Source organism: Lissotriton helveticus, chromosome 3_1, assembly GCF_964261635.1.
Source record: "Lissotriton helveticus chromosome 3_1, aLisHel1.1, whole genome shotgun sequence".
NCBI lineage: Eukaryota > Metazoa > Chordata > Amphibia > Caudata > Salamandridae > Lissotriton > Lissotriton helveticus.
This window is the reverse complement of record NC_136061.1, coordinates 1,758,845,902-1,758,859,883: the sequence shown is the minus strand read 5'-3', so window position 1 is coordinate 1,758,859,883 and position 13,982 is coordinate 1,758,845,902. Positions and strand designations below refer to the sequence as shown.

The 13,982-nt window shown below is 41.7% G+C and overlaps 2 long non-coding RNA genes across 2 annotated transcripts; one reads left to right on the top strand and one right to left on the bottom strand.

Moving 5' to 3' along the window:
• Window positions 1-2,033: 2,033 nt before the first annotated feature.
• On the bottom strand, window positions 2,034-2,759 carry LOC144825120 (uncharacterized). Its single transcript, XR_013609286.1, has 3 exons — window positions 2,727-2,759; window positions 2,564-2,623; window positions 2,034-2,122 (listed from the first exon to the last, which is right to left on the bottom strand). It is a non-coding gene; the product is annotated as an uncharacterized LOC144825120 (long non-coding RNA).
• A 6,036-nt stretch (window positions 2,760-8,795) lies between these two features.
• Window positions 8,796-9,708, top strand: LOC144825119 (uncharacterized). The gene is made up of 3 exons (XR_013609285.1): window positions 8,796-8,848; window positions 8,952-9,011; window positions 9,453-9,708. It is a non-coding gene; the product is annotated as an uncharacterized LOC144825119 (long non-coding RNA).
• Window positions 9,709-13,982: the final 4,274 nt, after the last annotated feature.

Below are 13,982 nucleotides of genomic sequence, written 5' to 3'. Positions count from 1 at the left end.
TTTTTAGTTTATTTGCTCATTTGCCACAACTGCCATGACATGTTTCGACCTGACTCGGCTTTGATCACATGACACGCTCTAGGAGTTACGCATTTTCTTTTAAAATGCAAGGTACCACACTACTGCATAAAATAAGGAGATAGACATAGAAGAAATACTTCAAATCATTACATATGTCCTTAAATAGGACTGTGCAAATTTAGCAAAAACTTCATTAAATAAAAAAAAAATTGGAAGGGTTGAAGTTTATGTATATCAATGCACATACTAACACCAATTTGCTTATAAAATACATAAAGGGTATTTTAGTCTAAATAGTATTGATAATAAAACATGTTAAAATCTTAGGTCCGATTCCGACTCCGGCCGGGAAACGTTCCGTCTCAAGTCAGCGATTTACAACCGAGCCGTACGGAGGTAAGCCGTATGACCGTACCGTACGGAAACAAGCGATATGGCCGGAACGATGATGCGATTTGCACCGACCCACACGTACCTGTGGGGAAACCAGACCGACACGTACACGCGAAGTCTGACACGCACAGTATGATGTAACGTGTGAAACGCAACCGAATCGCACGGAGCATGAACCGTACGACCAATACGTACAGAAAACGGGGAGCCGAAGCAACCGAGTCCTCCGTGACCGAAACGTATGCCACACATGAAATGCATCAGAAAGTCAGCGTGAACGACTCGGAGAAGCCCGCACGAGCCAACAGCAGCGTCCGTCTCGGTCGCAAGAACGTCTACTTCATGACTACAAAACACAAATGAAAAAACGAAAAAAAGGACCAAACAAGTCATCACAAAGTCAGTAAATACAGAAACAAAAGTCTGGAACAAAGACACACCCACAACTCCACCCTTATAAAGGCCATAAATTCCCTACCATGATCCTCTGCAATTCCCGCAGACTGCCTAGCACAGAACAGCAGACAGCAACCAAAGACACACCCACAACTCATCCGTCACACAAGCCTCACACCATTTGCACCTCTCTAAAAGCACTCTCACAAACACACACATAAACTCACACTCACTCACCCTCACTTGCACACCCACACACCCACATATGAATCCCCACCACCACCCATCACCATGCCCCCAAAGAAGAATCCAAAGTTCACAGACAGTGATTTGGAAGTCCTGGTAGATGAAATCATCAGAGTAGAGCTACAGTTGTTTGATACATTGGTACAACAGACCCCCATGTCCCAGAAAACCAAGATGTGGGAGAGGATCGTTGACAAGTTGAATGCACTAGACTGAGTAAAAATATACTTCCAAGATGTATGACAGACTGTTTGCTGTGGGAAGCACAAGGCTATGCTGAGAACTAGGCACCAACAAACAGGACCACACTGTCAGCCATCTTGTCAGCACAGGCACATCCACTCACAGGGAAGCAGAGTCAACAGGAAGGAAGTGTGGGTATGCTGGGAAGGGGTGTAGTCAAGAACATGATGGTAGTTGAAGTCACAGCTCAATATACCCCACCCACATGGGCCAGGAACCTCACACTGATACATGCACACCTCACAGGGAGAAGCCACTTCCAAGATGTCTGACACTGGGCTCTGCTGGGGGAGCACACGGCCCTGCTGGGCCCCGGGCACAAATAAACTACAGGACGCCAATGCTTGACTTCATGAAAGTTCACTTGGACTCCCTGCAATGGCAGCATGTGTCATGGTGGGATATCTGAATTCCAGCAATTGGGTAGTAAGGTATTCCTGCGCAATGTCTGATGGATTAGGTGTTTTGAATGTAATGATTTGCACTATGCTACCAAGGGAGTCAAAACAGCCACCACCCTATACTGCCTGATTGCAATCTGTTACAATTGCAATAAATACGTCTTTTTTGGTTGGTCTCCCTGAGCAAAAAATATAAAATTTCTCTCATATAAGTTCAAAATGTTCATAAGTCAATCAATTCAAACAACGACAATTATCCGAATAGCATGTCCGTGGTCGACTTTATTCTTCTTTGATTCTTTCTCCACATGGACTTGTAAGACAGATTTCTTCAAAAGTGTATATCTTGTATTTAGATCACAACACTACAGCCAACATGCATGTTTCGTCTTTGGTACATCCCCAAAAAGACTTCCTCAGGGCTGTGAATACAAAATACAAACAGTACCAAAATAAGTTACCTCCCCATTCTTGGTGGAAGCTAAGCCTAACCTCCACCAGGCGGGAACCATGTGTGAGCCTTATATCCCAAGGGGACAATAGCAAAAATATTTAAATATTTTATCTCTTTTCTTACAGCACGAAAGCTTGGCAACAAAAAAGTGCATAAGTAAAAAGGAAGTGAGTAATTAAAAAAGAGAAGTGAAATGAGTAAAAAAAGAGGAAACATTCACCCATACGTGTGATGTAACATCAATCCAGTTCAACCCGATTAATAAAGTTAGAGTGAAATTAAAACTTAAGAAGAAGGTTAGCTCTTAATTACAGCCATAGTAGGCGATCTACAGATTCATCTGATTCTGCCTGCAATGCAGCGTGGATACCAGCCTATAAAAGTTATTATTGTTAATTGGTCCACTCACCTACAGCAATCATTTCTGCACTATTAATTTCCGTATTGGCATAGAAGCGAGTAAGGACCACTAAAGGCAAAAATCATATATTTCAAAAAATCTTTCCTTATACATTTATCCATTAATACATATAAAAGTAATAGGACACCGTGTCCCATATTTAATCCCTTACCTTAAAGGTAAATCAAAAAGACACATATCGCTTATTACAACATCTTATTCCACGGGACGGTATTAGTCTCCTGTTTAAACAGATACAATTGCTCAGTATAAAACCACACCTACAATGTGCCAAAAATTCATTAAACATACTACTAGCATTCGCTTTACATATAGTAAAAAAAACCTTAATTACCAACTTCAAAACAAACTGCTTAGTGTATTAGATGATCGCTCATAAGTATGTCATGAAAAATACAATCATGCATACCCCTAGTGTTTTCAATGTAACTGACAAGTTGCCTTTATTTAAAGGCTAAACCCCCGAACAAGTACGGTATTTCTATTTATATTATACTCAAAATACAAAAAATGCCCCAATAATATTTATTAGTGGGCATATCTGAGCATTAACTAAAGACACGTTTGAATCGCCGCCTAATATTTAAGACGCCCTTACCGTCAGTATCTAAAATCCTCTCGCCTATGTAATCTGTGATTCAGTCGGCGTTCTACTTCGCCGCCATACTATATATACAAAACTAAAAACGGACTATTCTTGCACGGCGCTCCCCAGTCCCGCGGGCGCCATTTTGGAGTGGATAGTCGGTTCCAAACAGGGGCTAAGTAAAGCTCTATCTACGAAAAAAGGCTAATACCTAATCAGAAGAGACAATTAGTACCGAGTAATATTACTAACCGATGAACGGATTTAAAAGAGCATGTACGCTGTAAAACCAGCCACTAAATTACGGTATTCTAAAAACTTTGATATTTAATCCAGGCCATACATTATGTTGCATCTGGTCTCATTATTATTATTTACGCTGCCTGCATGCCTTCAGTGAACTATTGTTATAAGCAAAAGTTTATAAGCAAAAGTTTATACATAATAAGAAATAAAAAATAAAAAATAAAAATAAAATATAAGAAGTGAGTATAGATATATAGTGCAAGCTCCAAATACATATGTATAAGACATCTGAGCCAATCTGTAAGAAGTTACAACCTTAAATCAGATACGCTTTAGCACAGGGACAGGATAATATCTAAATCAATTAATCCATGCCCTCATACATTTGAAACAGCTTAAAGCTTCATACATATTGTACACATTTACATAAAGCAACAATTGGTTTGAAAACCTAGCTTTTTTACACATTGTTTAAATTGCTTTATGAAAAACATATAATATTTCCAGCACGATTGTAATATGTAACCTGACACCTAGTTACATATAAAACCAGATATAGTATACCCAGAATAGAAGGTACAGTTTAACATCCCAAAAAATATTGTAATTCCGAATCAATGTTAATCCCTTGTTCGACCGCACGCAATTTGAGTATCCATCTGGCCTCACATTGGCGGACTTTAAGCTCCCTGTTTCCCCCCCGTTTGTCACCTAGAATATGTTCTATGCCATGAAATGTAAATTACAGATGTCCTCTCTGACTTGGACAACTATTTGCATGGCTTGCTAGGTGGTATCTGAGGTCCAATTTCTTCAGGGCCCTGAAGTGTTCCGCAATTCTATCCTTTAGGCACCTGATTGTGCTACCTACATAGATTTTTTGGCACTTACATCTGATCGCATAAACAACATACTTGGTGCTGCAATCAATATGTTGGAAGATCTTATACTTAGCCAACCCATTGAATTGGAACTCTTTAATGCCATTTTCAGCATATCTACACATACTGCAGTGCCCACATTTAAAAGAGCCCACATTGTGGGTATGAAGCCATGTAGGTCCTTTGATCTCAGATTTGGGGTAACTTGGGCTAATCATACTGCGAATCGTTGTACCCCTTCTGTAAGAGATACTAGGTTTATTTTTGACATAGGTATTTAAGCTTGGATCGGACTTCAATAAGTGCCAATGTTTGTTTAGGATGCTGTAAATTTTGTGGGACCAAGGATGGTAATTTGTTACCAATCTGATAACATCAGTTTTTTTCTTCTTACTTTTTGGTGTCAGCGTTTCATTCCTGCTTAAATTTAATGATCTTTTTTTGGCTGCACAAATAGTATCATTACAATATCCTCTCTCTTGAAAGCGTACCTCCATATCCTCAATACAACTGTGAAAATCCTCATCCTTACTATTATTTCTCCGGGCTCTATACATTTCAGCATACGGAATGGCATCAATCTGTACTTTGGGGTGGGCACTACTACCATATAATGTTGAGTTGCATGATGTACTTTTTCTATACAGACGGCTATCAATTTTACCATTGGTCACAAACAGTTCTGTCTCTAAAAAAACAACACTCTCTTGGCTAGACGACATTGTGAATGACATGTTAAATTGATTGTTATTCATATAACCAACAAATTCATTCAACTTCTCAGTTCCACCAGTCCAAATAATTAAACAATCATCAATGTATCTTCCATAATATAGGATATTTTCTTGCCATTTTGCACCTCCTGGGCCCCAGATGTGCACCATCTCAAACCTCCCCATAAAGAGGCATGCCAGAGATGGCGCAAATATGGAGCCCATCGCAACTCCACATTTCTGCCTGTACCAGTCCTGATTAAACAAGAACATGTTATGCTCCAAAATAAGCCGCGACATTGAAATCAACATGTCTGAGTGTTCCATCATACTTATTGGTCTTTTGTACAATAAGTATTTTCAGTGCTTCCAGTCCCTGTTCATGTCTTATATTCGTATACAGGGATACGACATCCAATGTTACTAAAGTCATAGTATTGTCCCAATTGAAATCCACCAGTATGTTAAGTATATGCCCAGTATCTCTAATGTAGGAGGCTAAGTTAGATACATAAGGTTGTAAAAATATATCAACAAATTCTGTGTCGTTCCAAAGGGCCCCCTATGCCAGAGACAATAGGCCTCCCTGGCATCTTTGTGGATTTTGGGCAATGTATAGATACAAGGGTATCGCAGTTTCACAATCCTAAGGTATGCATGTTCGTCATCATTCAACAAGCCTTTGATATTCCAATCCCTGAGCTCCGAATTTACAATGCGTATGATTTCAAACATAGGATTACTTGTGAGTTTCACATAGCATTCTACATTCTCAAGTTGACCCAACAACTCTGCCTCATACATATCTTTTCCCAACACAACTATATTTCCACCCTTATCAGCTTCTTTGATGACAATTTGATTGTTTGAGCTTAGTGATTTAAGGGCAAGCTGTTCACCTTTAGTTAAGTTATGTGAGACGAAGGGTCTACTGGTTTTGTTTCTCATTTGATCTTCATATTTGTCAAGTTCTTGATTAACAATTCGGTGAAAGACCTCAATGTTGTTCCCGCTAGTGAATTGTGGCGTCCACCTGGACTTCTGTCTTAAACCACCATCATCACTCGCGTCTGTATGTAATTCAAGGTCTCTTACAACTAGATCTAAAGTAATCGGATCCTGCTCATTCTCAGTTACAGATAACAAAAGGACAGTATCCCTGATATCTTGAATGGATTGGTTCCCCACACATACTTGTGTTTGCTGTAATGGTTTATTTGTTTGAACATTTGCAAAGTATTTCTTTATCTTTAGATTACGCACGAATCTATACAAATCAATTTTCACATTGGTCATGTCACATTTAGGTATAGGGCAGAAACTCATACCCTTCTTAAGCACAGAAATCATATCTTTTGATAGGACAACACTAGACAGGTTGATTATCTGAATATCATTATGCAACCCGGTACTTATTGTTTGTTCTTGTTCCACGATCTGGTGTGCATGCCCTCCGTGGCTTTTGGATTTTCCCCTCCCCCTTGTACCTCTTTTGGTCTTGAACGCTCCTCCCTTTGTGAGATATTTGGTTCTTTGTTGCCCATGCGAATGCGTTGTATTTCTTTTAAAAAAGAATTACCAGGGCTCCCCCCAGTTGCACCTTCATTTGTCAGATCATCACCCAGATTGGAAACAGTACTGGAAGAGGCTGTCCTATGCCCACTTATAAGCGACATTTTACTCCCTGCTCTCTGTAAATCTTGTTTGACCAAGTTATCGAAGCGCATAGCAAAGGTGAATACCCTACCACTGCTATAGTCGCGTTTGTCTCTTTTTAGTTTATGCGCTTACCTTTCTTTAATATCCTCTTCATATTTCATTAATACCTCTTCTAGTATAGTATAGTTCTTTTTAGATACCTCTTCCATTTCCAGCTCCTTTATTTCTTGCTCCAGTCTGTCAATTTCTGCTACAGCCTTCATAACCTTTCTATCTGCGTTTTCAATTAGGATGTTCATTAAACGCATTGAGTTACCAGTGAGTTCTTTTTCCCAACTCATAAGAAGATCTTCCTCTAAGTCATCGTAAATTGGGAATATCTGTGCACGTAGTCCCCTTGGTATCCTTTCCAGTCTAAGATATTCTTTGAGCGTGGCGCCATCCCACCACTTGGTGGAATATCTCCCAAGAAATGTGGAGTTGTGATGGGCTCCAGATTTGCGCCATCTCTGGCATGCCTCTTTATGGGGAGGTTTGAGATGGTGCACATCTGGGGCCCAGGAGGTGCAAAATGGCAAAAAAACATCCTATATTATGGAAGATACATTGATGATTGTTTAATTATGGACTGGCGGAACTCAGAAGTTGAATGAATTTGTTGGTTATATGAATAACAATCAATTTAACATGTCATTCACAATGTCGTCTAGCCAAGAGAGTGTTGTGTTTTTTAGACACAGAACTGTTTTTGACCAATGGTAAAATTGATAGCCGTCTGTATAGAAAAAGTACATCATGCAACTCAACATTAGGTGACAAACGGGGTGGAAACAGGGAGCTTAAAGTCCGCCAATGTGAGGCCAGATGGATACTCAAATTGCGTGCGATCGAACAAGGGATTAACATTGATTCGGAATTACAATATTTTTTGGGATGTTAAACTGTACCTTCTATTCCGGGTATACTATAACTGGTTTTATATGTAACTAGGTGTCAGGTTACATATTACAATTGTGCTGGAAATATTATATGTTTTTCATAAAGCAATTTAAACAATGTGTAAAAAAGCTAAGTTTTCAAACCAATTGTTGCTTTATGTATTTTGTGTACAATATGTATGAAGCTTTAAGCTGTTTCAAATGTATGAGGGCATGGATTAATTGATTTAGATATTATCCTGTCCCTGTGCTAAAGCGTATCTGATTTAAGGTCGTAACTTCTTACATATTGGCTCAGAAGTCTTATACATATGTATTTGGACCTTGCACTATATATCTATACTCACTTCTTATATTTTATTTTTACTTTTTTTTTTTTTTTATTATTATGTATAAACTTTTGCTTATAAACTTTTGCTTATAACAATAGTTCACTGAAGGCATGCAGGCAGCGTGAATAATAATAATGAGACCAGATGCAACATAATGTATGGCCTGGATTAAATATCGTAATTTAGTGGCTGGTTTTACAGCGTACATGCTCTTTTAAATCCGTTCATCGGTTAGTAATATTACTCGGTACTAATTGTCTCTTCTGATTAGGTCTTAGCATTTTTTCGCAGATAGAACTTTACTTAGCCCCTGTTTGGAACCGACTATCCACTCCAAGATGGCGCCCGCGGGACTGGGGAGCGCCGTGCAAGAATAGTCCGTTTTTAGTTTTGTATATATAGTATGGCGGCGAAGTAGAACGCCGACTGAATCACAGATTACATAGGCGAGAGGATTTCAGATACTGACGGTAAGGGCGTCTTATATATTTGGCGGCGATTCAAACGTGTCTTTAGTTAATGCTCAGATATGTCCACTAATAAATATTATTGGGGCATTTTTTGTATTTTGAGTATAATATAAATAAAAATACCGTACTTGTTTGGGGGTTTAGCCTTTAAATAAAGGCAACTTGTCAGTTACATTGAAAACACTAGGGGTATGCATGATTGTATTTTTCATGACATACTTATGAGCGATCATCTAATACACTAAGCAGTTTGTTTTGAAGTTGGTAATTAAGGTTTTTTTTTACTACATGTAAAGCGAATGCTAGTAGTATGTTTAATGAATTTTTGGCACATTGTAGGTGTGGTTTTATACTGAGCAATTGTATCTGTTTAAACAGGAGACTGATACCGTCCTGTGGAATAAGATGTTGGAATAAGCGATATGTGTCTTTTTGATTTACCTTTAAGGTAAGGGATTAAATATGGGACATGGTGTCCAATTACTTTTATGTGTATTAATGGATAAATGTATAAGGAAAGATTTTTTGAAATATATGATTTTTGCCTTTAGTGGTCCTTACTCGCTTCTATGCCAATACGGAAATGAATAGTGCAGAAATTATTGCTGTAGGTGAGTGGACCAATTAACAATAATAACTTTTATAAGCTGGTATCCACGCTGCATTGCATGCAGAATCAGATTAATCTGTAGATCGCCTACTATGGCTGTAATTAAGAGCTAACCTTCTTCTTAAGTTTTAATTTCACTCTAACTTTATTAATCGGGTTGAACTGGATTTATGTTACATCACACGTATGGGTGAATGTTTCCTCTTTTTTTACTCATTTCACTTCTCTTTTTTAATTACTCACTTCCTTTTTACTTATGCACTTTTTGGTTGCCAAGCTTTCATGCTGTAAGAAAAGAGATAAAATATTTAAAGATTTTTGCTATTGTCCCCTTGGGATATAAGGCTCACACATGGTTCCCGCCTGGTGGAGGTTAGGCTTAGCTTCCACCAAGAATGGGGAGGTAACTTATTTTGGTACTGTTTGTATTTTGTATTCACAGCCCTGAGGAAGTCTTTTTGGGGATGTACCAAAGACGAAACATGCATGTTGGCTGTAGTGTTGTGATCTAAATACAAGATATACACTTTTGAAGAAATCTGTCTTACAAGTCCATGTGGAGAAAAGAATCAAAGAAGAATAAAGTAGACCACGGACATTCTATTCGGATAATTGTCGTTGTTTGAATTGATTGACTTATGAACATTGTGAACTTATATGAGAGAAATTATATATTTTTTGCTCAGGGAGACCAACCAAAAAAGATGGTGGGATATCTGGCTGGGTGGAAAGGAGGACTGGCAGCTCTGACCATACTTCCCAGCACGTGTTTGTCACACACACCCCTTAACACAAACTCCACACAACTCACCAAGGATAATGCATTGCCTCACACTCTGAGATTGAAATAGCCCACAAAGACCTACCACAATGGCTTCTGCTGTGTGAAGCACATGGACATTTTGGGACTTGTAGCCAAACAAACACCAGGACACCACTATCAGCCATCTCGTCTGCACAGGCACACTCACTCATAGGGAAGCAGAGTTAACAGGAAGGAAGTGTGGGTATGCTGGGAAGGTGTTGTAGCCAAGAGCATGATGGGAGTTGGAGTCAAAGCTCAATATGCCCACCCACATGGGCCTGCAAGCTCACCCTGAACCATGCACACCTCACAGGGAGTAAAAAGCCACTTCCAAGATGCCTCACACTGGGCTCTGCTGTGAGGAACACAAGACCCTGTTGGGAACTGGGTACAAATAAACTACAGGACACCACTGACTGATATCCTGAGAGTCAACATGCACAAACTACAAGGGTGGCATGCTTCATGGTGGGAGAACTGGACTGGGGGAGAAGGAGGTATGGATGTCAGCCAAAAACCAACAAAACTGTCTATTCACACAATGTCTCAGCTAAACACACATCGCACACGTGGGACCAGTCACTCCCAAAGTTGATGGCCTGATAAGATGGCTGACACATGGCCAGGAGAAATGTTGTGCCTGCAAATCTCCCCCATGCACTGGCCAACCCAAACACATACACGTACACACAGCCATTGCAACTGTATTTCAATAAACACAGTTTGGGGATGCAGTGTCCCGGGGTGCCTCCTGGCCTGACTGTGAAGGTGTGTCATGCACATGACAACTGTGGAGAATCAGACAGACTACATAGCACAAAACACAATGGAACTGACAGATATCATTGGCAGGGGACACCTGACAGTGAATGGAATGGACACACCAATATAACTGACACTGTAGCATGGTGTCATTCACCCAAGGTGCTGTACTGAGCTGAAATCCACCCCTACATCGTTCTGCAATATATGCATCCTGCAGTCAACACACCACTCACTGTCATAGACACTGTAGACACAAGTACTAACCTGGACTGCATTGGAGGAGACATGCTACTCACAACAGCAGAACTGCAACACACACACAACGGCCCACAATTCCATCTACATGGAAAAGCCAGAGAGCCTCTGTGCCCAATCCCAATCCCCATGGAGGACAGTGACAGGATTAATCAGGCTTGCACATACTAAATTCAGCAACCACTTCATTAGCTACGGTTACATCATCATACATTTTAAATGAGACGTGAACTAGTAACGCAGACAACAACACAGATCCCCAAAAGAGATCTCAGGCATACCGGACTCTGACCGTGTTGTTCACACACACCGATGGGACGCACAAAGACTTGCAAACACTGACAACACACATGTCCCAATCCAGAAATATATCCGAAGTGGAATTGCATGTATGTCACCGTGAAAGGACACAGGGATGACACACCTGTGTAAGGCACGTGATGGACCTTGAGTAGCAATTGCCATCTATAGTCAATCAATACATGAGCTGGGCAAGCACACATCTCCACATGCAAATTGAAATGTTTCAGGTTGGCAGGAAAATGTGCTACAACTACATCAACCTCTGTCTGTGACAACTTAGGACAATGCAATGCACAGGCATGCATCCTGACATAGTTACAACTGTCATGTGTATGAACCATGGATGCCTGTAGATACATTACATACATTGTGTGTCTTTTCCCAACACAGCTGATGCTGAGGACATATCAGCCAATGAAGAAGAGTCCCAGTCCCAGGTTCTGGTGGAACATCAGCTCTCTGGTGTGGAACAGTCTCTGTCCTCTTCGGATGATGAAGGACCTGGCACCTCCGGTGTGAGTCGTCATGCAGCCCCAGCAGTACCATCATCTGCAACCACTCCTCCAAGATCTGGCAACAGGCACACCACCTAGACTGACACGGACAGACCACAGACACAGGATTACACCAGCACAAGTACCCAGGCCACCAGGGAAGCAACGGACACTAACAACCGAACCGACTCCCAGGGGGGGCCAGGGTCATTTGTGCGTGCCACCACTGTGCATGCTACCTGCTACAGCAATGTAAACACCGTCATGTGGGTAAGGATGATGTGACACATGTGAGGGAGACACACCACAAGGGCACCACTAGGTCAACACATACACACCATGCCCATCTGACCCATCTCCTACACTGATGTTGCCAAGAAATACAGTTGAAAGCACACACACCACACCTATCCAGAGTAAGTGGTAACTAGCCCACAGGTGCAGTAAGCAAATGCCAGCCAGATGTGTGAAGACAAACAACGCACATCACAAAGTGAAGCACCGGTTTATTACACATTTGCAACAGGTTGACTCCACAACAGATGCTGGGCAAACCCATGTGGCAGTGGCCACACAATCACCAAGTTTTGAAGATATGAAGTTCAGGGGTGTGAGTCACATCACTTGTAGTGAAACGACTACTTCCACCCTGGAAGTGGAATCTGTCGGGGGTCAATGTTGAACAAGCAACAGCCAAAGTATCCTGTGAAGGACAGACATAAGACTTAGTCAAAAGCACAGAAGAACAAGATAGAATTGCAAAACACATGCCCAAAACATGTATTAAGATATCCACATAAAACTGAATAAGCTTGTCAACACTGTTGGGGAGTACAGGCAACCTGTAAGGACACATCACTGCATGCATCCAGTCAAGTAGCACATAGCCACACTAAAACAGCAACAGAGCACCACCAACACATATCAGGCAAACTCTAGACAGTGACATAACATCCCTGTACACTGACATTCAGCTGAAGAAGTTGCTGATGAGCTGTGTGCGGACATCACCCTCCTCCTCGTCATCACTGGCATTGTGGCCCAGGCCAGGATCCTCCACAGGTGGCAGATGTTGGTCATTGTCATCCCGGATGAGAGGCAATTCTTTCCACACTGCCAGGTTGTGTAACATGCAGAAGACTATTATGGTTTTGCACACCTTTGCAGGGTCATATGGAAGGGCTCCTCCTGTTTTGTCCAGGCATCAGAAGCGGTTTTTCAGGGGTCCGAATGTCCACTCAATCACTCTTCTGGTCCGACCATGTGCCTCATTGTAGCCCATCTCGGCAGGTGTCACAGGTTTCCTGAGTGATGTCAGCAACCATGGCATGTTGGGGTATCCGGCGTCACCTACAGACAGACAATTGCAGAGTAGATGAGTCGAGAGAGAGGGTGAAATACAACATTGCCCAACACACACAATGGTAATACGTCAGTACACACCGACAAGCCAGACACGTTGGTTCTGCATCTGTGCCATCAGCCTTGGGATGCCACTACTCCTCATGATGTAGGCATCTTGTGCAGACCCGGGGAAACGTACACACACATGTGAAATGGTCATATCCACCAGACATACCACCAGAGCATTGATTGAGTGGAAATATTTAATGTTCCTGTATGTCTGCTCATGTGCCTGTGGTGGTACCAAAGCCAGATGTGTCCCATCAATGGAGCCAATGACATGTGGCATCCTCCCCAGTGCAGAGAAGTCACTCTTGACATCAGCGACTTACCGTGGTTTAGGGGAATAGATGCAGTGGTTCAAGAAAAGTAACATTGCCTCCAACACATCTTGCAGCACACGGCTGAACATGGTCTGTGACATCCCACCAGCAGACGACACAGTGTGTTGAAAGGTACCGGTGGCAAAGAAGTGTAGAGCTGCCATCACCTTCACCTTTTGCGTCAGCGCTGTCGGGTATGTCCGTCCAGGTTGCAAATGTGGGTCCAACCGCCCCACCAATTCCTCAATCAGCGGCCTGGTGAAGCGGTACCGTCGGATGCAGTCACGTTCCACCATGGTTGCAAGGTCAGGGAGCGGTCTATGGACAGCTGGTGCTCTGCAGCACATAGGCGAGCAAAGAAAAATTGTCAGTCCCACACCTATGTGGCATTGACCATACTCAACATCACATGCGACGTCGTGACGAGACACAAGTATTTGATGTGTGTGCCGTTGTGTATGGACATATATGTCACCAACATGCCCATCATCTAACATCTCAGTTCAACATGTGGACACAAGTTCAATGTTGTGCTATGGAATCTCATTAGGTTGTGTCACATTACTTATGTACTGCTGTCACGGCCCAAACACGCACCACAGTGACAAGTGAGGACAGATGTG